The sequence below is a fragment of the Dermacentor albipictus genome, chromosome 4, assembly GCF_038994185.2.
Source record: "Dermacentor albipictus isolate Rhodes 1998 colony chromosome 4, USDA_Dalb.pri_finalv2, whole genome shotgun sequence".
Taxonomy (NCBI): domain Eukaryota; kingdom Metazoa; phylum Arthropoda; class Arachnida; order Ixodida; family Ixodidae; genus Dermacentor; species Dermacentor albipictus.
In genome coordinates this window covers 146,855,485-146,880,518 of record NC_091824.1, presented here as the reverse complement: position 1 = coordinate 146,880,518, position 25,034 = coordinate 146,855,485, and the positions used below count along the sequence as shown (strand labels likewise).

General features: G+C 43.9%; 1 long non-coding RNA gene across 1 annotated transcript in view; it reads right to left on the bottom strand.

Moving 5' to 3' along the window:
• Positions 1–423: 423 nt before the first annotated feature.
• LOC135902215 (uncharacterized) overlaps positions 424–25,034 on the bottom strand; it is a 170,106-nt gene continuing 145,495 nt past the window's right edge. Inside the window, exon 3 of the long non-coding RNA XR_010564446.1 lies at positions 424–529. This is a non-coding gene — a long non-coding RNA (uncharacterized lncRNA). The remainder of the gene's footprint in view (positions 530–25,034) is intronic.

Genomic DNA, 25,034 nt, shown 5'->3' with positions numbered 1-25,034 from the left:
GCGAATTAGAAGTATTGAACGCCCTGCATTTATGATTTAATGCCTTCAGTAAACGTCGTGGCTCGTCCGTTAGCGATTCGGACAGAAGTGAGAATTTAAGCGACGTCACATTCGAATGCTAGAGGCATGATGTCTCGTATTTCAGCCTTACGTTGGTAAATTTTCCAGCATCGGCAGACAACCTAACCTACCAATTTCCATTACACTTTTTGGCTACGGATCCATCAACTCTTATAACATATGGTGAACCCAGTAGTTGTGATTTTAACCTGCACAGTGCACAGGCTACCCTTATGTCCTGTTAATTCTTCGACGTGCCACGACTTCAGCCAACTGTTAAGTTATATATTCATGGCCCTTGCATGTGTTCTCCATGGTGTGCAGAAATGTGCCGTGAATCAATACCTGAAGCTCACCTTCGCAGGTGTCGGGGACCAACTGCAGTGTCAACGCGCACGTCAGGATAAAGCGGCATCCCCAGTGGTCCTTCCCCTTCTTTTTCCTCTTGCCATGGCCTAATACCTTTCCCCTGCGTATAGGGTAACAAACCAGACGAACGTTAGGGTGGCCGCACTGTCTTTTATTTTTTTTTCTCAGTTAACCAAGGCTTATCTATTTATTTTTGTATCTTTATTCCGTTTAGTCCTGAATCTGTAATACCGTAAGATAGAAAGCAGTGCAAAACAAAAACACACCGGCAATTGCTGCCTCAAATTGTCTATTTTCCTTCCTTTGCATGCAGGGCCTACATTTAAAAAAAGGAGTTCACTTTTGTCTTTCCAAACATTACACAAGGCCACCATGCGGTCCAATATTAACAGCCGTGCAAATGGACAAGTACAGCAATGACACACAAATAGAAATGTCAAAATTGGGATTTCCCACCCAAAGCGCCAACAATGAGCATGATACAGATATTAGACTACAATTCTATAAAAAAATAATCAAATGCACATAAATACAAATAATGTAAGTGGGTTCTGTTTACATTATTGTACCCGGTACAGCATCCAGTACAGGTTTATTACATTCAGCTTTTTATTTGAGAAACGCTCAAGTGCGTTCAACGCTTCTCAATGTGCTGTTTCTTCTGATCAAGGGGCGTGAAATGTCACTAGGCGCCAACATCTCGAAAATTGCAACATTCAAAAAGCACAAAATTATTTCTCCTGCTTCAAGGTTTTCATGTTTCCAACAAAAATATCGAGTGCCATTGAAAAAGCAGGGTTTTGGTGTGTTCAGTATTTTCTGGGGTGTGTCAGGTACTAAACAAATACTAAAGACATGCACATAATTGTATCTACTTTTAAGTATTCTCTTGTTACTACTAAAGATACGCGACCTCCCTGTGTCGGCAGCTGTCACTGAACATAACAAACCTCCATTTACTTTTCTGTTGGGCTCGAGAGAACATCAGCGGGAAAAACACTAGAACATCAAAGACCTTCCTGCACACCTTCCGAGTCTGACTCCGCTCTTCACGAGTTTCATTCCTTACTTGAAAGATCTGGTGAAAATAGCCAAAACTGAAGCCACCCTAACCGCGCAGGAACCTCAATGTCTCCCAATTAAATAAAATTTCATAGATAAATGTACTGCCATGCTTGTGACTTTCCAATGACGTTTTCAAGGAAGATATAGTTCTGCGACGTCTTGCAACTAGCGAAGAAAAAAAAAAGAAACGATCAAATTATTGTGTTTCCCATTACTCAAGGATTTATCATGCTGTTTGCCTGCAAGTGCGAGTACGACATTTAGCTCCCCTTTGAACGGAACTAATCTATGGCGGAGAGCGCTAAAGCGCGTGGACGTCGCGTATTCTGCGACAATGTGGTTGGGGTGCGGGCGCCTGAACCTCTCATTAATCAGCTGCGTGTGAGCTGCACAGACGAAGCTCAGTTTTGCGGGCCTAATTGCGGTAAAGCGCATCTGTCAACTTAAATTACCGCCTGTCATTGATCAGCGCCAAGCATAGGAGCTTTGCAGACGGAGTTTCCTAGACACGTGCTTTCAGCGAAATTGCACGTCCTACCACAGGAGGAACAGGATTACATTCAGCGTCCAGCTAAACATGCAGCATTAGCAAATATGGACCTAGATAGAGAGGTAGCAGATTAGACCTTTTAAATCGATCACCGCGTATTGCTCCCTGTATCAAAAGCCCCTCATTCGCATTCCTTCTTACTTCTATCAGTTGCCCGCCAATTTATTTACGTTTATAACTGTGCAGGGAGTGAGAAAATTATATTCGAATTCCATGAACCAGTGCCCAATGAATGGATGCATTTATTTTGCTATGTACGACGCTCAAAAAATGTTAGAATAGTTTTGAAACCACTCCTACGCGTTCTTTCGTTTCCTAGTCCACTTGCCAACGTAGCAGCGGCCTAATTAATTCTCCAAAACTTACACTTATGACCACTAGTGCTTAACAGCTGACTACAAGGCGGTTACACTTCTCACTTCCATGTAACTTTGCGTGAACGGAGTTCATTACTGTTCATTGCAGTCCGCCTTTGAATTTTCTAGCACTTTACACCGAGTCTCCAAGTGATAGGACTATTACAAAGTGCATATTAATATTTATCAGATTTTCTTTCTGATTACCTGCATTGATTGTGCTGGAAATAAATACGTGAAACAGCATGTACAGCAGATTTCTGTGCCCAGCTTACAGCCAGAAATTGTCGACAGCCCCCGTATTAAGAAATTCATTTTAGTTTGAAGCTCATGCTTGAATGGACCTGAATGACGCCTATCGTGAACGTGCAGAAAAAACGCGATGAGCGTCATGGGCAGGTACACAGCAGGTGTAATTTAGATCAACTTAAGCATGTCGTCAAGACGCATTTCGGATTACGGGGTGCCCCTTAACATAAAACTAAATTAAGTGGTTTAAACGGGCCAAAATCACATGATTAAAAGGCACGCCGTATTAGGGGAGTCCGGAATAGTTTTAACCAGCTCGGGTTTTTTAACGTGCACCCAAAGCATGGTACACGGGCGGTTTTACAGTTCACCCTCTCCGAAATGCAGCCACTTCAGCCATGCTTTGATCCCACGACCTCGTGCTTAGGAGCGCTACTCCGCAATCACTAAGCAACCACGGTTGATAGTCCTACAAAAAAGATATCGTTGAGACTGGTACATCCGATATACGAAGTCATAAAACTCACCATGGGATGATCAGTATGGTATTTGTACTGGGCAAACGCACTGTTTTGCACAAAACCAAGAAGGAGTTCGAAACACATCAACGCCTGCCGCCACCATCAACGCCATCCGTGGGCCGGCCACCATGGCCTCTTCCACAGCACGGCCTCCCACGAAGGGATGCCTCGTTGCTGCTCCGACTGCGAGTTGGCTGCTACTGGGCGGCAGCCCGCCAGCACCACCTTGGGAAAGCCACCTCGCCAGCCTTTGCCTCCTGTGGTGAACCAGAGAGACCCTGGAGCACCTCCTGTTGGCCTGCCGTGCTCACCTGCAGCACTGCGGCCGACTTCTGCAGGAGTTCCACCACCTGGGGCTCCCATGTTCACGACAGGAAGATATCCTCTACCCTTGTCGTAATGTCGTAAGTGTCGTCGAGTACCTCGACTCGTCGGGGCTCTCGGCGAGACTATAGGAAATTTCTACAAAGACGGATAGCCTAACGGCCATCCCACCACCTCGGGCTTCCTGATCCGCCACTACTTCGCTTCTGCTTGGCCACCTCCATTACTGTCTACCTCCAGCCTACTCCTCCGGTCGAACCCACGGCCCTCTGATGCTGCTGGGACGACCCTCTACTCTTCTCCCTCCTACTCTCTCTCTCTTTTAATCCCATCTCCCCCACCATGCTGGCTCTGAGCCGTGCTCCCGCATGGGTTGCAGAAGATAGTGCTAGCCTTTCCTCCTTCGCCCAAAGAAGCACTTCTCTCTCTGCTTACACACCGCCTACTGCTTTGCCTGCAATGGCAACAAATGTGAAAACTGCTATGCCAAGCGGCGCAGAAAGGCAACAACGTAGATGGTGAATTTCGCTTTGTTCCGGCGAGAGATGCGCCTTTGTGAAGCAGAACACTTTTTCCACATTCGCGGCGCACGCTGCAAGCTTTGCCACTCGCATTTTTGATGCTGAGCGAATCGCAACTCAACTAGCTGCCAAGACACTTTGGAGCCGGACTGAAATGCTCGCACCTTTGCCGAAGCGACTCGGCAGCCGGACGCCGCGCGCCAAGCAAACCTACAACATGGTTGCCGACACGCAAATCGTACGCCTTTCGCTGCAGCGAACCGTGAGTTCACGAAGCAAATATGCAACACCTTCTGTGAAGACACGTTTCAATTTCGTGTTCTACCGATTACTATGTAAGAGGTATCAACCACATCTTTTTCTTTCTAGTGCCCTTTTAAGTAGAGTTCCACAGCGGTACGTGTTTGTGCGCTGTGGCATTGGCCGCCGATGGCTGGCGGCGAAAGGTGGCATGGCCGTTATCGAACGTCGCCCAAAGAAAACCTGGCAACCTAACCTGCATCGGAGCCCACAGCGCCAGCGTGTACAGGCCGTCGGTAAGAGTGTACTCCCGGACACGGTCGTCTCCGACGTACCGAAACAATTGCACCTGATATGTTGAATATACTTGTTAAACCATGGAAGCATTTATGGCTGTGGCAGTTTATCTACCTAGGTAATGAGACGTGCTCTAAACAGCTTGGCTGTCTGTGATGTATTCCTTTGCAACTTATGTAACAGCGTGAGAAAACTAAGCTACTAGCCTGCAGCAAGCAACCGTTCGGGATGTATAAGTTGCCCGTATTTTGGAACATATCTAAAGTATTTTTGTTTTTGCCAGAGTTTTGTGGAGTAGGCGATCAGGTTGAAAGGATCATTGCGCTTTCGTTTTTCATTTTACGGCAATGAGTGTGGAAATTATTCTCCTGCCGAGTGGGAAGGCAAAGCGAACGTCACGCAAGAAAATAAATTGCCGTGTTTGGTTCAAATATTAATTTTACCTTCATTTGACTTCAGTCACCTTTGTCAATATAATTCTATTTACTCTGCCCACTGTTTCTTGTTTCGTTTTATTAAATACCTTCATCTTAATTCGACTACACCTCTGGCCCGATTCAATCCTAATGTCAAAAGCAGCTGCGACGAAAACGTGGATGAAGCCTAACACAGCATTTGCACTTGAAATAACTGAACATTAACCATGGGACGGCAATGATCACTCTGTGTACATATATTGCTGGCCATCTAAGTGCGATGAAACTAACTACCCCCTCTTCACCCCTCTTATCCTTCAACTCCCCCCACTCGCACTTCTTCTTGCAGTAAATCTATCCGATTATTTTTTATTCCAGACTTTTTTCAGCGGAAGAAGTTTGATCACTGTATACCAGCCGTATGTCTCCGAAGTATGAACTCTATGAAGACTGCCGCCCACTTCTGTTCTGCATGTGATCTATAAAAGGAATATCCAATGCGAACTTCAAAAAGAAAGAAAATGTAATTCAACCACCACAATCCCGCTTCAATCATGGAAGTAGTTTGAAGTACCAGCTTCAGCTTCTCGTCCATACAATATTCGTGTACGATCGGTAGAGGAAAAGCACTGGCGCAGAAATGATGGATTAGACCATTTTCGTGGAACCCTGCATTGGTCATCTCTTGCAAAAGTAGAAGCAAATATGTCTGTACAGTCACACCCCCCCCCCCCCCCTGATTCTCTTGCCGAATCAATTTGCCCTTCTTGAGGCATAACAGGCAGCAGATGGTCGACATTGTGCGTGGGGGAAGTACCCAGACTAGTTGTTTTTGTTAATCATAACAACTTGCATAAAAATAATTTACATACCTTTCTTTATTGATTGTTGGTGCATTCTAGACAAATTTCCTACCTTGACCACGCTGTGCAGTAGACGAAAATAAAAATAAATACCAAAAATAACTTAGCATCGGCTAATATTTCCTGTTTGAACGTGCCACGCAGAGATCACGTCCGGAATTGATTGCATGAGTGCATTGGTTCACGAACTACCGAGTATGAAATAAATATGAGCTTACTTTTTTTTTCATTGCTCTTGCTCTTATTCAAAGCAGGGACTCTCGCAATCACAATTTAAGTTTAGCCTGAAACGCAAATGGCTAGTATGCTGCAGGCAACCTAAAGCACGCTTGGCCTAGCATGCATGCACGTGCATGTTTCGAAGCACATAAAGTCCTTATTGTGACATTCCGATTTCATAATAAATAAATGAATAAATAAATACAATAAATAAATAAATAAATAAATAAATAAATAAATAAATAAATAAACAAATAAATAAATAAGTAAGACGCGCACCTGTTAGGTGCGATCAAAGAGATCGGGAATAGTTAGCGCCGCGGTAGAAACGCGACGCATGTTTAAGCCGTTAACACTTAACATATAGTGTCACTTTGCAGTGATAGTGAAGAGTGAGAAATTTTTTACGACCATGAGTTAGGGATCTTACTCTTTAATGGGCCAAATAGTGCCCAGAAAAGCAAGCAACGCTCTAATAAAAAAAGATATCGGCGAGCACGGTCGTCGACCATCGAATCTGAACTGATGTCAAGTCCGTCCGCACCTTGTCACGTGTGATTTACGAGGAATTTAGCGAGGATACGCCGGAAGCACTGCTAGCCATGACTACTTCTGCCTTTGCAGCGCTGTGTGACGAGAGCTGCCGTGAAAGTCAGCGTCGTAACGCTCCACATGTCAAATCTGCCGGTCTCCGTTATCTTGGGACCCTCCTGCAGCACCGTTCGAACAAGTATCGTGGCAATGGACCTCCACTGATTACTTACGTGAAAACTTTGTCAAATAGAAAGATGACGTCGCCACGGACTACCTATCACGGTACGCGAAGACCAAAGCTGTACCCCGGGTAACCACTACGCATGTAGCCCACGTTCTCCCCCCCCCCCCCCCTCCCCGAAACTTTAGTGCGGCATTGTGCATCCGCTGTCCTCATTGCCGATCGCGCATGGCGCACTCCTCATTTCTGATACAGAAAACCGTGACCATAATGCCCAGCAACCATCCGAAGGCCAAAGCCTATCACTCCCCAACCAACAAATTAACCGAGCGCTTGAACAGAATGTCGGCCGACATGCGCTCTAAGTACCTTCATTTCAACCCAATTTTGCCACAATTAAGTTAGTTGTGCTGCGCTGAAGACCAGCAAACTCAAACCATTCGAACTCGTCTATGGACGTCGCGTCACGACACCGTTAGATGTGATGCTCCCGGTGGATAATGGCACCACGAGAACTGACAGCACTGATGAATTTCTCCAGGAAGCTGAACACGGTTCCCAGCTTGCTCAGAACCGCATTCGCACCACATCATAACTTGTGCCAATTGACCGCCTAAGACGAGTTTGGCGACTGTGTGTACGTGTGGACACCCACCCGCCGACGCGGATTCTTGGAAAAGTTATTCCGACGATACTTTGACCTGTACAAGGTTCTGTGCCGCCTTAGTGATGTGAATTGGGAGGTCATGCTTCAAATTGCTGATCCTCGGTTGAACCGATGGCGTCTATGCGCCGAAGTTTTCCATGAAGTGGGGATTAAGCCATGCTGTGCTCGCGAGTCCAACGCAACATTCGACCCACTCACCATTTTCTGCAGGGTTGTAGTTATTTTTTTCTCTTGGTGACCATGTTTGACACATAGCGGTTTCCCGCCACAGTTTACCATATGCACCATCAGACCGAGACGGTCGCTTTTCATGGTGAAGAAGTGACGCGAAGAAGGCAGCCCACTATACAGCCATCATAAGTATGCGAGAGGACGGCCTAGTAGTTAAGTGGTGCACGAGCTCTCTGCGTGTCGGCCATGATTAGAAAGGTTACCCTCGTGAGAAGGTACATTGTAGAGCAATCGCTCGTGCTTTACAATAAGGAATGTGCAACAGCTTCCGCGTGGAGCGCGCAATCTCATTAACGAATACTGTTTATCTGTTTTCGACAACATTAAATAATTTTTCGGAAACAGTAAATACGTCCTGCGCCAAACTATAACTTCATAACAATGATAATTCGGTGACAAGCAGTAAGCGGCGAAAAGCAAAACATTGTTGAAGTGACCAAAAAATGCATTATTAGCCATTATTTCCTGTGGCAGTGTTCTGTAAACGTTGAATTTCGTACTACACGAACTTTTGGAATAGCATCTATGGGCCCGATCACGATGTCAGTAAAGACTGTAAGACACAATAGTCTAACGTGATTTTGTGGTTCCTCAACAGATCTTAGGACGTGGCGGCACCCAGTGTTTAGTTCTTATGGAGTTAGCTCTTTTTTCATACCCAGAACTTTATCCGATTTCTTACCTTCACAAGGTTTCACGTCAAGCTCTTCAAAAGTGCTCGCTGGTTAGCACGCACGAGCAAATTTGTTATTTATACGCTGCTCTTGTTTGTTGCTTTGTTTACTATCCGGAACTTTGCAATGGTTAATGTATAATTATGCATAATATATAAACTCTCAACATATAAAATGTGCAGAATGTGTAAACTATGTAGCAATTTATTTAAGCCTAGCAGACTTAGCAGTTTTTGTTTTAAACAGGTAATGTATAATCTAAGTGGAGGCGATCACAATGGTTTTCTTTATTGTACGAGCTATTTTTCTTTTTCTTTTATCGCTTTATCTTTATTTATATTGTCTTAAAGAACAACAGTGTTCCGATATGTTCTGAGCTTCTGTTATTGTTGACAAAGGGGACGAAGGAGCACTGAAGCCGCCAGTCAAACTGCTTTTCCCTCCGCATCTTATTATGCTTTGCTGTGATGAAGCGAATAAAGCAATCAATAAATCAATATGCTTATCAACTCCTTCCTAAATTCTTGCTCGCGGCAATGATATGGCCACTGTTCACCCTCTATCTGTGAACTTCTCTATGTATTTGGCAACGGTGAAGTGCAATACATGGAACCAAAGGAAGACGATACAGAGGGACAAGTTCTATAGGTATACCGCTTCTCGCGCTGGTCGATGTTCTTTTGGTCCCCGTGTATTGTTCGGCCTTGTCAAATATGATTTGCCAACTGGTCCAAAAGTCTACCTTTCTAAAGTACTCATGCGTGCACATTGTGCTGTATTCCCTTCGCACATCCAGAGAAAATCGTGTTTTTGCTACAAAAACCAGGCACCTTCATTTGAACTCAATGAGTGTCAAAACATGTCTTTGCTCTCTTTTCGCGGAGAAACAACTTCTGAACAACGCAGTGCCAACTAAGACATTATTTGAATGCCGCAAAGAATGTTGACGTTTCATTCTTTGGAGCAAAAACTTCTGCGGTGGAGTAGAACACATTCATTAGGCATGACTTTTCCTCTGTGTAAACTAATAAGCGACCCTTCATTGTTAATTACAGTTGCCATTATATCGTGATGCCCAGCTTTCCGAACAGTTTCAAGCACCCCGCTTCTGCGACACAACATTTGCAAAAAACACTCAGTTTCGGACTAGTTGTGACATTTAAATTAGCGAAGCAGGTATGCAACGTTGCGAGCGACTAAGCGAAGACCGTGTTCCAGGCGTCAGAAATATTTCATGCTCTGAAGCAACTAAGCACAGGCTGCATTTACTTCAGAAGTGCCCAAACTATTGCATGCGCCCATAACAAGGAAGCACTGAGTGCGTTTTTTCCAAGCGACTGGTTTAAGACGCATGCTGACAGTAACGAAGCAGAAACCAGCTGTTTATTGATGCGACGAGCACAAACTAACGAAGCGTGAATCATATTTCTTTCGGTAAATGTCGGTGGTTAACTTCGTATCCCCCAAGACATGGCTCTCTGCAAACGCCTCGCCGTTCCCCCCCTACTAGGAAACGAGCACACTGTTTCTGATGACCGCAGTCGTACGTGGCGGAGCTACCCGCCCTAACCTTTTTCGGTATTGTTGTGCCAACAATAACTTGGGAGAGAAGTGAAGGAAGCCTTGTGTGGAATACAGACGCGTTATGCATGGCAACGTACGCGATCGACACTTGCTGTTGCTGCTGAACGTTCCTTCCTTATCCAGACCCCGTCACGTTGCTTTCACAAGACAGTAGGCGACGCACTGTATTCTGATTAGGCAGCTAGCGTGCCCTCAGATTCTACACTACGCTTGACTGTTCATTTGCTTGACGCCAGCTTTTACCGTTTTGTCCACAATGCTTTTGGCACAATCTTTGTTATTGAACTTTTTTTCTACTAGTTGCCTCAAAGAACAAGAAATTATGGAGCAAAAACACAAGGACAAGAACCCAACTGACACGACGAGTACTAGACTTTCACATGATCGATTATTGAAGGAAAACTACGCCGCTCAGACCCCGATTTTCTCTTTTGTAAGGAAGCGTCCCTAAAATCGGTCATTAAAACGCTAAGGAATTACGTGCAATGCTTACAATTTTCTTTATTTTCATCGTACAAAACGTAATGTAATCTTAATGTTTATATATAGACGGCACAGATCACAACCTTAATGTCATTTATTCTTTATGTTCTTGCTTTATAGATGTCATAACGTATGCCAAAACTTAAAAAAAACTGATTCGGACGAATGCCGCACTGTGAGACTTCGAAATAGACAGTAGAAAAAGGCGATTAGAGGCGCATACGCATCGAAATTGACGAGACTTAATACATGTATTGAGATATGTCTTCGGGACAGGTTTCGGAACTTCCTTTGTCTAAGTGGCATTTACCCATTCTGAGGGTTCGGACAAAAATGCGCACACATGCAGCGACACCTCCATAGTGGCCCACGAATAGGTTAGCCCAATAAGAATACTTTTTAAGAATTTGGCAGAAATTCCTTGCTGGGGAAGTTTCGTATAGTGCGTAGCATTTTTTGTAATCATTGCTTGTGAAGCCTGTGCTATACCCTTGAAACAAAGACTGCAGTACTTTAAGAGATAGGCAAATCCTAAGAATACCGTGCACATTATGACGATCTCCCAAGTTAAGTTGTTCTTTACCACCAATCTTGTGTGCATTAGATGAAGAAAATGTTGGAGTGTTTTTTTTTTTTTTTCTCTCGCATACTATTCCCACCGAAACGCTCACTTGCGCTACAACGCGTCCTCTTCAGGAGCCTCTCCCTGCTCTTGTAGACGCAATTCTCTGGTTGTTTGCGTCTGCCACGCGTACATTGCGTACTTGGGGGTTCTTTAACGTGCACCTAAATCTAAGATACACGGGGGTTTTCGCATTATGCCCCCATCAAAAGGCGGCCGCCGTGGCCGGGATTCGATCCTGCGACCTCGTGTTCACAATCGTCACTAAGCTGCCACGGCGTTTAATCCCTCACCTGTGTTATATTTGCGCCTCGGTAAGGTCTAATCTGAGCGCCTTAAGCGACTCAACGCGTCGTTTGCCTTCGGGATATTCATAGAGTTGTTCTAGGATGCTTGTCGGTGTGCGCGTCCATGGTGTAAAGGTTTGCATACTAAACTTCAAGCCTACCGTCGGCTGTTTATTTAAATATTTATAAGACAGCACGTTGTGTAAAAGGAATAGCAGCTGCGAAGAACCTGAATAAGGCGGCGGTCAGACCTGTAACGCAGCAGAGGGTGCTGAGAATCTCTGGACCCGGACAGACCGCTAATGGAAACTGGCCCTGGCAACATTTAACGCCCAAACTCTCTCGAGTGAAGCTAGCTTAGCAGGACGCTTTGAGAGATTATCAGGCATCGTTTGGGATACCATTGGCCTTTGTGAGGTTAGCATAACTGGTAAGGCTTATGCAGTGCTGACAAATCGGCACGTCTTCTTCTGCTGAGGACTTCCAGATAAGTAGCACGGAGTAGGCTTCATAATCCATAAGTACATAGCAGGCAACATTGAAGAATTCTACAGCATTAATGAGAAGGTAGCAGTAGTCGAATAAAACCTAATAGGAGGTATAGATTAGAGGTATTTCAAGCCTACGCTCTAGCCTCCAGTCATGATGATGACGAAATAGATCAGTTTTATAAAGATGTTGAATTAGCGATGAGAAAAGTGCAAACGAAGTATACTGTAGTATTAGGCGACTTCAATGCAAACGTGGGGAAAAAGCAGGCTGATGAACAAGCAATTGGCGACTACGGCGTCGACTCGAGGAACACTCGAAGAGAGATGTTGGTAGAATTTGCGCAAAGGAATAATCTGCAAATAATGAACACCTTCTTCGGGAAGCGTAGGAACAAAACGCTGGACCTGGAAAAGCCCTAATGGTGAAACAAGAAATGAAATTGATTTCATATTTTCTGCCAATCCCAGCATAGTGCTGGATGTAGGATATTCGGTAAGGTAAAGTGCAGTGATCATAGCTTCATCATCATCATCATCAGCCTGGCTACGCCCAATACAGGGCAAAGTTCTCTCCTATACTTCTCCAACTACCCCGGTGATGTGCTAGCTGTGGCCATGTTGTGGCCATAGGTTGGTGAGGTCTAGGATTCACCTCAGTTTGAAGAGAGAAATAGTAAAATTGTTCAAGATGAAATAAGCCAACCTAGACGCAGTAAGTGTAAAAGCTGATCAATCCAGGCTGGTACTTGCAAACAAATATGCAGCCTTAGAACAGAAATGATGACGGAAAGGTGATGAATGAAGCCGTAACATGACTGGCTTCAGAAGCAGCAATTGAAGTGGGAGGTGAGCCACCAAGGCACTCAGTAGGTAAGCTCTCTCAAGTAACAAAGGGCCTCATAAAGAAACGACAAAAAATGAAAGTGCCCAAGTGAAGAGATCAGATGGAATTCGCGGAACTGCCAAAACTGATGAACAACGAGAAAACTAGGGATATTCGAAATTTTAACATGAGAAAGACTGAGGAAGCAGTAAAAAAATGAACACAGCATGAAATCAGTGAGAAGGAAACTTGGCATTGGAGAAACGAACACGTGTGCGCTGAAACATAAGCAGGGCAACATCGTCAGTAATCTTGAAGATATAGTAAAAGCAGCTGAAGAATTCTATACTGACATGTGCAGTACTAGGAAGAGCCACGATACCTCCTCTCGAAGCAGTAATGAACAGATTAGAGAGGCTCCTTCTATCCTACCTTAAACATCGGTAGCAATTTGTGTCTCTAAACACTAGCATAACACCTACATGACAAATACAAACAGGTGTCTCTCAACGAACTCCCCTTAGACCATTTCTATTTAACCTCTATGTAAACGACATAGTCCTTATCCACCGAGAAGCAAAATTCTTAAACTACGCAAATGATACAAGTGGTTTTTTTTTCAAACAACACTTATATATGCCTCATTGGTTCGGCGAACAATCTCTTAACCGATCTCCCAAAATGGAGCCAGGACAATTTTTTAAAAGTAAACTCCAATAAAACACAAGCAGTAATCGTTAAAACAAGAGCTTGTACTCCATTGACCCACAAGATATTTTATAACTCTGAGAATATAGAGGTGTTGACGCGGTAACATTACTTGGCGTATAGTTTACCGACACATTGCAATGGGGCACTCACGTGGATTTTATACTCTAGTAACTGAGCCGCATAACAGGTACACTACATAGAAATCGGTACCTTTTACCAACGTCCGCTAAATTGATCTTTTATAATGCACTGTTTTCCTCGCATATAAATTATTGCCATCTTGTATGGGGCACAACATCAGCTTCCAATCTCTCTAAAATACTACTGATGCAAAAAGAAATAATGCACGCTATTGCAAGTGTGCCGTACAACTCACACACTAAAGGTCTTTTCACCAAGTACAGCATAACAAAAAGTCATCATCTCTACAAACAAACTCTCCTACGCACCTGCTATTTTCAGGTAAAGGATAGGAATAACTTAATAACAAATATAGCAAACTTAAAAGAGAATACACCCACATATGACACGTGCGGCCATGAAAAATGGCTCATACCCTTTTCGAGAACAAATTACGGCCATGAAATGGCCGCAAACACCTTACCACGGCTACTCAATTCTTATCTGGAAGCCAGCATCGGCATCCATGCCTTGACGCCATCGGAGCTCATCTGTCTTTGAAAAACTATGATTTAAATCATCATAGTGCCGTCAAACCACGTGTATTCCTATTGAAAGAAATGCAACTACTCCCTTTAATTGATGTAACCCACTGTTATTTGTTTTTTGTTTCGGAAAGTGTCCTTTGCACCGGTCTACCAATATGTAAAGGGGGCCAGGGACCACTCAAGCTACCAATAAGCAGCTTTTACCTTGACCCCCTCCATTCGCTTCTAAATGGGTCCAAATAAAATGAAATCAAACGAAATGAAATGAAATGAAATCACTTGCGATGGAGTTAGAAGGGCCTTGCAAGACGTAAAACAGGGGAAAGCGACAGGAGAAGTTGGACTACAAGCCTATTTATTCAAACACGGGGGAGACATAATGCTTCAAAAACTGGCGGCCCTTTATGCGAACAGCCTATCGACATCAAGGGTCCCAGTGAACTGTAAGAATGCCAACATTATACTAATCCACAAAAGATAAGACGTTAAGGAATTGAAAAATTATAGGCCCATTAGCTTAATTCCAATTTCATATAAAACATTCATCACGATAGTCCGCAATAGAATAAGAGCAACAACGGGCTTTAGTCAACCAAGGGAACATGCGGGTTTCATCAAGGGATACTCTACGATAGATCACATCCTTGTCATCAATCAGGTAATCGAGAAATCCGCAGAGTACAACCAGCCTCTCTATATGGCTCTTATAGATTATGGAAAAGCATTTGATTCAGTAAAGATACTAGCAGCCAAAGAGGCATTACGTAATCAAGAAGTACAGGATCCTCAGAAGGAAATTTACAGAAGAAAAATAGGCTGGAGCGCATTCGACAGACATTGTCAGATCCAGACTAGAAGCTTAGCATTATAATTAAAAAGAAAGGTGTACAATCAATGCATTCTACCAGTGCTGACATATGGGGCAGAAACTTGGAGACTTACACGGAAGCTCGAAAACAAGTTAAGGACTGTGCAAAGAGCGATGTAAAGAAGAATGTAAGGCGTAACGTTAAGAGACAGGAGCAGAGTGGTGTGGATCAGAGAGCAAACAGGGATAGCCGATATTCCAGTTGACAGTAAGATAAAGAAGTGGGGAGCTGGGCAGGTAATGCAATGAGTAGGTTAGATAACCGGTAGACCATCAGGGTTAAAGAATGGGTGCCAAGCGAAGGGAAGCGCAGTCGAGGACGGCAGAGGATTAGGTGGGGTGATGAAATTAATAAATTCGCAGGCGCCAGTTGGAATCGGTTGGCGCAGGACAGGTGTAATTGGAGATTGCAGGGAGAGGCCTTCGTCCTGCGGTGGACTTAAAATAGGCTCCTGATGATGATGACGTCAATATTTTGGAAAAAGGTACATAGATTCCACAGCTATCTTAATTCTACACAAGAAAAGTAGGAATACACATGTAAAGAAAAAAAATTAGGGCCAGACAGGGAGACACAATCTCTACAATGGCGTTCACTGCGTGCTTAGAAGTATTCAAGCTGTTAAACTTTGAGGCCTTTGAAGTGAAGGTCAACTGCGAATATCCCAGCAATCTTCAATTTGCAGATGACATTGTCCTGTTCAGCAACACTGGGGACGAGCTACAACAAATGATTGAGAACCTTAACAGAGAGAGTGTAAGAGAAGGTTGAAGACTAATATGCAGAAGAAAGATAATCACGAATAGCCGGCCAAGAAAACGAGAGTTCAGAATCGCCAGTAGGCCTCTAGACTCTGTGAAGAAGTACGTTTACCTAGGTCAACTAATTACTCACAGGGAACCTTGATCATGAGAAGAAAATTCACAGAAGAATGAAAATGTGTTGTAGTGCATACGGCAGCCATTGTCAGCTCCTAACTGGAAGCTCACCATTATCATTAAAAAGGAAGGTGTACAATCAGTGCATTTTACCGTTGCTGACATATGGGGCAGAAACTTGGAGACTGGCAAAGAAGCTTGAGCACAAGTTAACGACCACGCAAAGAGCGATGGAACGAAGAATGTTAGACGTAACGTTAAGAGACAGGAAGAGAGCGGTGTGGATCAGAGAGCAAACGGGGATTGCTGGTATTCTAATCACATTAAGAGAAAGAATGGAGCTGGACAGGTCATGTAATGCGTAGGTTAGATAACGGTATGACCATTAGGGTTACAGAAAGGGTGCCAAGAAAGGGAAGCGCTATCGAGATGGCAGAAGACTAGGTGGGTGATGAAATCAAGAAATTTGCAGGTGCTAGTTGGAGTCAGCTGGCGCAGGATAGGAGTAATTGGAGATCACAGGGAGAGGTTTTTGTCCTGCAGTGTACATAAAATAAGATGATGATGATGATTACGTGTAAACCATCAGTCCCATATTGGAGGAAAAAAATTAGCACGTCGGAGGTTCGTGCACCCACAAGTAGCTGGTAGTGGATGTATAGAAGTTTATGTATTAACAAAAATTCACCTATTCAAGCCTAAATGGCGCAACTGGTCTTCTGTGACAAGAAGCGGAAGGATGAATGGAACGGAGCAGAAAATGACCTGAGGCACCTAGCCAAAGAATCCTACGCATTAATAATAACAGATATGATAGCATCGGTTAGTAATTCGAATATACGATGAGCATAATTCTATTACGAGGAAACTCAAATTTAAAACCTTCCAGCTGCCGTTTGCTTTTGTGCGAGTAAAACCGCTCACGCGGACACAAAAATCCCGATGAACTAGTGGCTAACAGCTTCGCCAAATAATATATATTGGGCAGATAACACGCACTGCGGGAAACGATTTTATGTGAAGCATTGTGGTGGCAGCTGGCTATGCAGCATTGTTTAGGGTACCACGAAGCGTTATCTGGTTCACTAATGTGCGTGTGTAAAACCTTTTGTCAAGGAATTACAGTGGACTAAAATTAACGCGGGACTGCATGTGCGTGACGACAGCAGAAAGACGACAGCGATTGCCTGATTTCAACGAACGACGTAATTCTGCGACCGCGTGCCACGTAAATACGAGATGTGTAGGATAGGCAGAAATTAATTCCTCGCGGATGGCAGCACATGGTATCACTTGGGGTACACAAACGTCTGACTTGATGGTAAAACTATAGCACAATCCGATGCCCGTGTTCTCTTATAGCTATTTGGACGAGTGGCGTGGTGCGCTCTTCGGCTTGGCCGAGCCGTGACGACGCTGCCATAGTGAAATTCCTCGCAACGTTGTTATACGTAGACACTATCTGCCCCCTTAAAGAGCAGGCCTTAGTGTTTCAGTAAGCAACCTGGTAATGACGAGAAGAGCATTGAGAGTCTGGTGTGAGGTTCAAGAGGAGCGAGAAAGTGGCGCGCTGCTACCCGGCGTTCGGAAATCAACGATAGTGGGGAAACTTGCTTCCCGATGGCTGTTTGAACAGATGCAACCACTCCTCGGTGTTCTGCTACTGATCTGACGGGATCTCCTTACGCGCGCCACATGGCTAGCGTGCAGGTGGCACACGATTATCAGAGGCGAGAGTCGAATTACGCAGCTGGAATGACGATACGATGACCATCCCAGCTTCACGAACACGAACCAACGTCAAAGGACAACTTGGTTTATTGGATCGGCATGAGTTCTCGTCATGGTAATAAAGTCATGCCGCGCATGCATGACCTGAATTTATGCCGTTCTTGTCATGCATGTCATGACTTTCGTGGGAATCATGCCATGGCTTGGCATACAAACACGTCATGATATGTATTTATGTCATTGTGCCGATCATGTTATCCCATACATGTCAAGACACGTCATTCATGTCACGCATGAATGTCTGGTAATTCAGTTCATTATTGCGATGCTATCTCATTTATGACATTGTCTTCACGACATGCATATCAAGTCATCCATGTCATGACAAGATTTTCATTCATGTCCGATCCTTTGTCAGAACGATATCACCAAGGCTATGTGTGAGTCTATCCATACCATGAATGAAATGACATGGCATGCATCACATGAAGGACATAAACGACATGAGTTGATGGCATCGTGATCGTTTCTTTGTCTGGGTATGTATCAGAGTATGTGTGACAAGACATGCGTGCATGACATGACAATAATGTATACATGTCACAACACGCATGTCATTAACGGTAGGACATTTGTGTCATGTGACCCACGTCAGGCGGTGTATGCATGTAATTCATAGCCTGGTATACATTGGATTAAAGAAAGTGTCACGACGGCGCCATGTCATTCGTTTCATTTATGATATACATGCCATGACAAACATGGGACGTCATTAGTGTCATGAGACTGTCATTCATGTGATGATGCATATAAGATGCCATGCGATCTATGTCTCTCACGTCACGACACTCATGTCATCTTGTTTATGTAATGTCATCCTGGTCAGGTCATACATGCATGCATGTCATTGATATGCTGTTGTACAGGGCGTTTCACGTAATTTCAGCCAAACTTTAAAAATATGCACACGCCATGTAGTTGGTTCAAAGCAAGGCAATGTTGTTTGTCGTCGCTTGGAGATACTCTGATTAACTTTTGCATTCTGTCTAATTAGATAATTATACTTAATTAATAATTGATTTCTAAATTAATAAAATTCGAAGAAAAGTACCAATGAGAAAAGTGTAGAGCAACAAGAATACCTCCCGATACAGGTTGCTGTTAGTCAATGCGCGAAACATGAAAGTGTCCATACTTGAGGGTCTTCGTTAACAAACGTCAAGGATGCACTTGCATTAATAAAAGAAAAATGAGACATCCAGCCAATTGTAGCAATTGCTACACTGCTACGTTGTACACTACGTAATGTACTATCATTCGATGGAGATAAGTGTAACGTGAAATAAAAAGCGAAACACTGCATCAAAAACTAGAGAGAAGATAAACGAGATTGAAAGCAGGGTTCTAATGCGAAAAGTAAGGATGGTAGACAACGCATGCCCTTTCAGAAAGGTGATTTTCTTGAAGCTTACTAAAATATTGAGGTAGTGTTTACGCACATGGTAAATAATCTTGACTTTCCGTAAATATGGCAAGTCTTTAACATTTTCTCTCCGGTTTTTCCCTGGATCGCTTTAGGAATGCAGTACGCGCCAATTTCTCGTTTGCCCCAGCCACGGTTTTAACATCGGTGTTCCTAAGTATCCTATGATCATTGTGTTACTAAGAGAAGAAACTAAGCCCAGTATTAGTATCTTTAGTGAACCTTACTACCTTTATGCCCCACGAGCATCGCTACCTCTCTGACATAAAAGCTACTTTTTGCTAACAAGCTCCTTATTTTCCCAATCGCGACCATCTAGAGTACCAAATGGAAACGTCAGAAGACATAAAAACAAAAAAAAACATGTTCCCATCAGTCGTTTTCAGATTTTCCCTTCAGGAACTATTACCTGTGATTATTTTTCGTCTCTGCTGCTAGAGCGTCACTGATCAAACGCTGCTTAGCCCCACAGCAACCTTTCGCGCTCACCCGCCAAAAACACTAAAACCTCATTTAAGGACGCTTTGCCGTTGATATGCTTTTAACATGGGCATTGGCTGTGTTCCGCTCACAAGAGGCCGTCAGCTGTCATTTTAACTTGCTAGGGCACTCCCTCTAGGCTGCCAGCAATCTCAGTTTTTTTGTAGTTTACGAAATGGCTACGTGCACTTACTGACCTCTAAGGCAACGACGGCAACATCGTTGAGTGCATCTTAACTTATCTCCAACTAAAAAGGCTGCTTTGTGAAAGGAGAAAGAAAATAATTGCTACGTTATGCTCTTTATTTACCTACAGAACACAGACACGAGCATGCTGGCGAGGGACATTTTTATGTGGAGATTAGACCATGACATGGCCAAGCTAGCGGGTACATTATCTTGCTTAAGCGTGCCGCGGCAAGGCGAAAACTGCGAAACAAAAGCGCTCCTCCATGCGAATGAAATGTCAGAAAGAGATGAAGGGAGGGAAGTTTCACAAATATCAAACTTGTTATTCTCTCTCTCTTACTTTATATTTTGTTACAATCGCATTGTTACAAAGCACAAGTAGCAGGCAATCGCTATATGAACCAGGATATAACAATGACTTACCGCGTGTGTTTGCACGCTCACTTCCTGAAAGCGGAGAACGCCGGTTTTATAAAACGCCAACTGAACGTGTTCGCGCGGCACTTCGGTCGCAACGAATGTAATTGCAACACAGGCGCACCGATCCCCAGACCTGCTGAACACCTCACGTATCTGCCGTCCCTGTTCCGCGATAAAGAAATTGCATGGACGGGACAGCTGCCTCGAATTACACCATTGATCTGCAGTGCCACGGGTGACACGCGAACGCAGGGAAAAAGAGCGCGCGACCTACAAAGAATAACTAGAATAAAAAACTGAATGAAAGAAGATCTGCTGGTGACAACATACCAACAGATGCTAAGTGCTGGTGGGAAACGCAAGATAACTATGAATCCTTCCTGCTATTGTTCGTTGTGCGAGCCAGAGGAAGACCTTTGAGTGCCAGGATGCATAGCGTGCTAGGCACAATGGACGTTCTTTAATGAGGTCCCCTATCGGCAGAATCGCAGGCTTAATTAGGGAAATGCGAGCACACCAGGCTCTATATGCGCCTCATCTTAAGCCGCTGGTACATCCGTGACGTCGTCCCGCGTGGAGCTCGCATGAAAAGAAAAAAAGAATAATACTAAGAGCGATGTGCCTTGCTAGTATAGCACTGAACAGGGCGAGTTTCCCTTATTGAATAGAGCTTGGCGTGGCACTGATCTACCAGCAAAGTAGTGTACAGTGAATCGAGACTACAGTTAAGGATGATCCATTGGATTTCTCCCAGAGCTGGCTACTTCTCAGCAACAAAGTGAGTCAGAACACCATCATCCAGTTTTTGCTCCCCTATTTGAGACCCAAGCTTAGATTTCTGTCGTTAATGCTTCGCTAATATGGTCACGATAGAAAGCCGAAGTGGATGTGGTTTTACCAGCAGCATCCAACACACATAAATTGATATAAGTGCAATTCATTGTTATTGAGGTCTCCATTCTTCACTTGAGCGACTCTAATACACGGCAGCGTTATGAAATCTTATCAATCGGTGTTTGTCTTTGACTATCCGAATGACTTCTCGAATCCCACAGTCACCTAGCTGTCACTTATATTGACGGCTGCTGTCTGCATAATGTTGCTGCATTGTGGCATGACAGCTATCACTTTTAGAAAAGATGCAAATACACCCCAGCTATCGCCAATAACAAATGATATAGCCTTTCGCTTTAGAAGTCGCTACACGCTCACCATGTTTAACGTTATACGTATAGGCACAAAGTATACCTACAAAGCCACGCACACGTACACCTTCGCGAACCAGAGTTACAGCTTTATTACAGCCAGCTTCGTATAGCGTATATTAAGGCGGAGGGCGCAGCGCAAACAAGGGTGATCGCTGCGCGACGACGCAACCGCAGCTGCTTCCTTCCTTCTCCGTAACTCTTATCCTGCCAATTGCTTGGAGTCCACAAACCTACCTACAACACTGAATGCTATATGTTCATCTGCATAACGCTATCGTATTACATGCGATGCCCAATTAGGCTGATCCAAGAGAAGAGCGATGTGAATCCAAAAATGAACAAATGTTGGAACGAATGCGATAATCAGTCTGCAGCTGTACCCACTGCAACAATCGTTGTACTTTTTTGTAGAGACTGCGAGATCAAGAGCGTGAGAACATGTATGGCGAATAAATTCGAGTGTGGTGCAACAAATTATTTACTCACAATAAAATTAGGTGGTGGCAAGGAAGTTGCAAAGGAAGTTTTTATTTTTCTTTCTGTCAAGGAGCTAAATCATTAATTACTAGGTAAGCTTTATTTTTAGGGCAACAATTTTGTTACGTCACCAATTACAATAAGGAGGCCAATGACATCCCTTGGACAGATGTAGCACAAATGTCATATATATGTCTACAAACTTTATGAACTAAAGAAATTGTTCCATACACTTCTCCACAACTTCTAATTTTTCACTGCTATAATGTCACGGTTTTGCGCAATCATGGACCGCCATACACTTTTAAACATTGAGTAACAGCTTAATGGCGCAAACTCGATCTAGCACACCCACGCTTCGACATTCGCGTGGGTGGTGAATCATAGTTGCTATACACACTAAGTACTGTACAGACGCAAAGAACACAAGAACATACGGAGTGCGGTCCTTGTCTGTGCCTAGTACTGATATAGCAAATATGAAGAACAACCAACAGGCCTTTTCATCACCCCAATAGATGACAACGCTGTGTAAAGAAGTTAAGGCAACTGAAAACACATAGCCCGCGCAGTATAAAGAAAAAGAGAGGGATATTACTAGAACGCAGCTCGTGCTATTATTTTCAGTAAACTCCCTCGAAGAGAACAATGAGAGAACGCGGACAGAAACAATCAAATATGGAGGTGTATATTTAGACACATGCTCTGAAAACACAATAAATCCATATCCCAAAACTCTGCGAGATCTGACGAGTAAGCTCGATAGAAAGCTAACTCCGCAAAAGAAAATTTAGAATAAATGAAAACAAGAAAAGAAAGTGAGCGCGGACAGTCTTTCTTTCTCGCAGCAATGTCTCGCTGCATCACCAGCCACAGTCGTATCATTATTCCACAACACACGCCCTCTCCGTAATACGTCGACGGTGTGCCATGGGGTATTCGGCTTGTTTCGAAGAGGGTATGTGTTCCGAGCTTCGATTACTTTTGTCATCTCGTAAAGGAGAGTTTGTATTCGCACACTATTCGAGCATTGAAGATATACGCGTGACATGCGAGCGAAACCATCGGCAGAAATTCCTCATGTTCCTTGCCAAAAAACAAATACTATACGTATCGTGACTAGTAAAGGGGGTACGTCGCTTTGCCATAGAAGGGGCACCATCATCAAACTTTTCCTCTCCCCCGATGCCCTGCTTACACGCACGCAAAGTGAACGTTCCCTTCCAAACGGGCCACCGAAATACTCCTACGAAGGGTTGCCGAACCTTCAGAGCGTGAATAATACATAAATGGATGAAAATATTACCACATGGAACTATTGTCGAAACCAGTCAAACAAAGGTTTATTTTGCAACAGGCGCGAATACATCAGTTGGCAATGACTTTCTAGGCAAAAGGAACTTTGGGTTTCATAAAGTGGAGACCAGCAGTCGGTAGATACACGATACGCTAAAATCGCCTCCACCGACCTTGAGTTGTTTTCCCGTCTGTGCTAGCGAGAAATCGTTTACAGAAGCTGGACTTGGGCTAGTTACATGCGTTAGCTACGCTTTACCTTGCATTCGCTCAGAGTAGTGCACTAAAACGATGCTTGGATGCGAACACTATCTTCAATCGTAATATTTCAGAGCTGCTCTCCCCTACCCTCGTTTTCGCTGTTGCATACAGTACATAGATGGAGTGTAGCAAGCGTTCCATAGTTCCGAGCAGCGAATTTCAATGTGTTTTGTTGAGGGCTCTCAATTCCTTGCTGCATTCCTGTCATATTATCTGCCATCGAAACGTCAGTGTACACTCTGGTTCCCTTCTTCTGGTTCCCTTCAATAAGCGCAACATATTATAGCGGTCGACTACAGTAATTTTCTATCAATTTATTTTCTTCTGTCAGCATGTTATTCTGTTCTCTTATTCATGTTATTTTGGCCATGGTAATATGTTCTAGACACGAGAAACGATTTCTAGGACACTGCCAGTGGAATAGTTCTTTTTTCATACTTGTAATTCTTACCGTGACCCCATCGATAGACATATAGACATTGTTTCTGCCCTCTCTTGCGATTATTCACTGCTTTCGTGAATAAGCACCTACTTTTTCAGATCGGACATGTAACGAGTAGTGTACGACCGAAAATAACAACAAAAACAGACCACAAAGGCACTAATGTATTTCAAACGGTGAACGATGCTGAAAAATGACTGTTGCTTGTCCCAGTTTGTGTGAAGCAGGACGTTGGGCCGTGATACGGTTTTTCGCACGAAGGTCGTTGCCATCCCGATAATTCAACTTTATGCGCCTTTTTGCCGCATCAGCCCTCCCATAGCAAGTAGATGACCGGATTCAATACATTACCGAGCTCAAAACATAGCGCATTTGCTTTTGTTATAAGGTATGAGAGTATGATGAAGAAACAGTGTTACAATGACCATCGATCATTTTCACTATAAGCGGAACAACCAGTACAAGAGACTGCGGTGATACGTTCGGGTGCGTCGTTCAATGCATCACACGAGCAATTTTTTTTCTTCGTAGTTTAGCCATAGTTCCTGTATGAACAGAAAATCTTGTTGCTACACTTTAGCGATAGCCTCTGTATGAGTTATCTATTCTTCAGCTTCTCTTAAAACGCTTTCCTTTGTACGGAGAACACCCTCCAAAATATAGATTCCCAGAATGCAATACGTTGCGGAGAAGTTGCGCGTGGTAGTTGTGCGAACATAGTTTCATTTATACTTTATTGTAACAGCACTTAAGAGCTCAGAAACAGATTTCATTGAAGTTTGTTAGCGTTAGACGTTGTGGAGGCAGCCAAGCTATGACCTTTGAAACTCGAAAGGTTTCCTCTACCTATTCACTCTAAATGCGGGGATTGTAATAGGCATTCCATGTGTATTTAGGATGGTAAAACTAGAACAATTAAAGATTTCTTTGTACCAGTCGCGCTGGCTCAGTTGCCATGGCGCTGCACTGCTGAATACGAGGACGCGGGTTCGATTTAAGGCCACAGCAGCCGAATATTGAGGCGGACAGCAAGGAGACCTGTGTAACGTGCATTGGTGCGAGTTACAGAACTGCAGGTGGTCAAAATTAATACACAGCCGTCCATGACAACGTGCCTAATAACTTAGCGTGCAGTTCGTGTGTCGTTAAACGCTTAAGTTTAAACTATTTCGGTACCGGTGCGAGTACTTTCCATCGCCCACAACTTACGTTCGCAGGTGCGCAATCAACCATGTCCTTTTTCGTGAAATGCGGTGCGTGCTTCATCGTCATCCTCATCAGCCTATTTTTATAC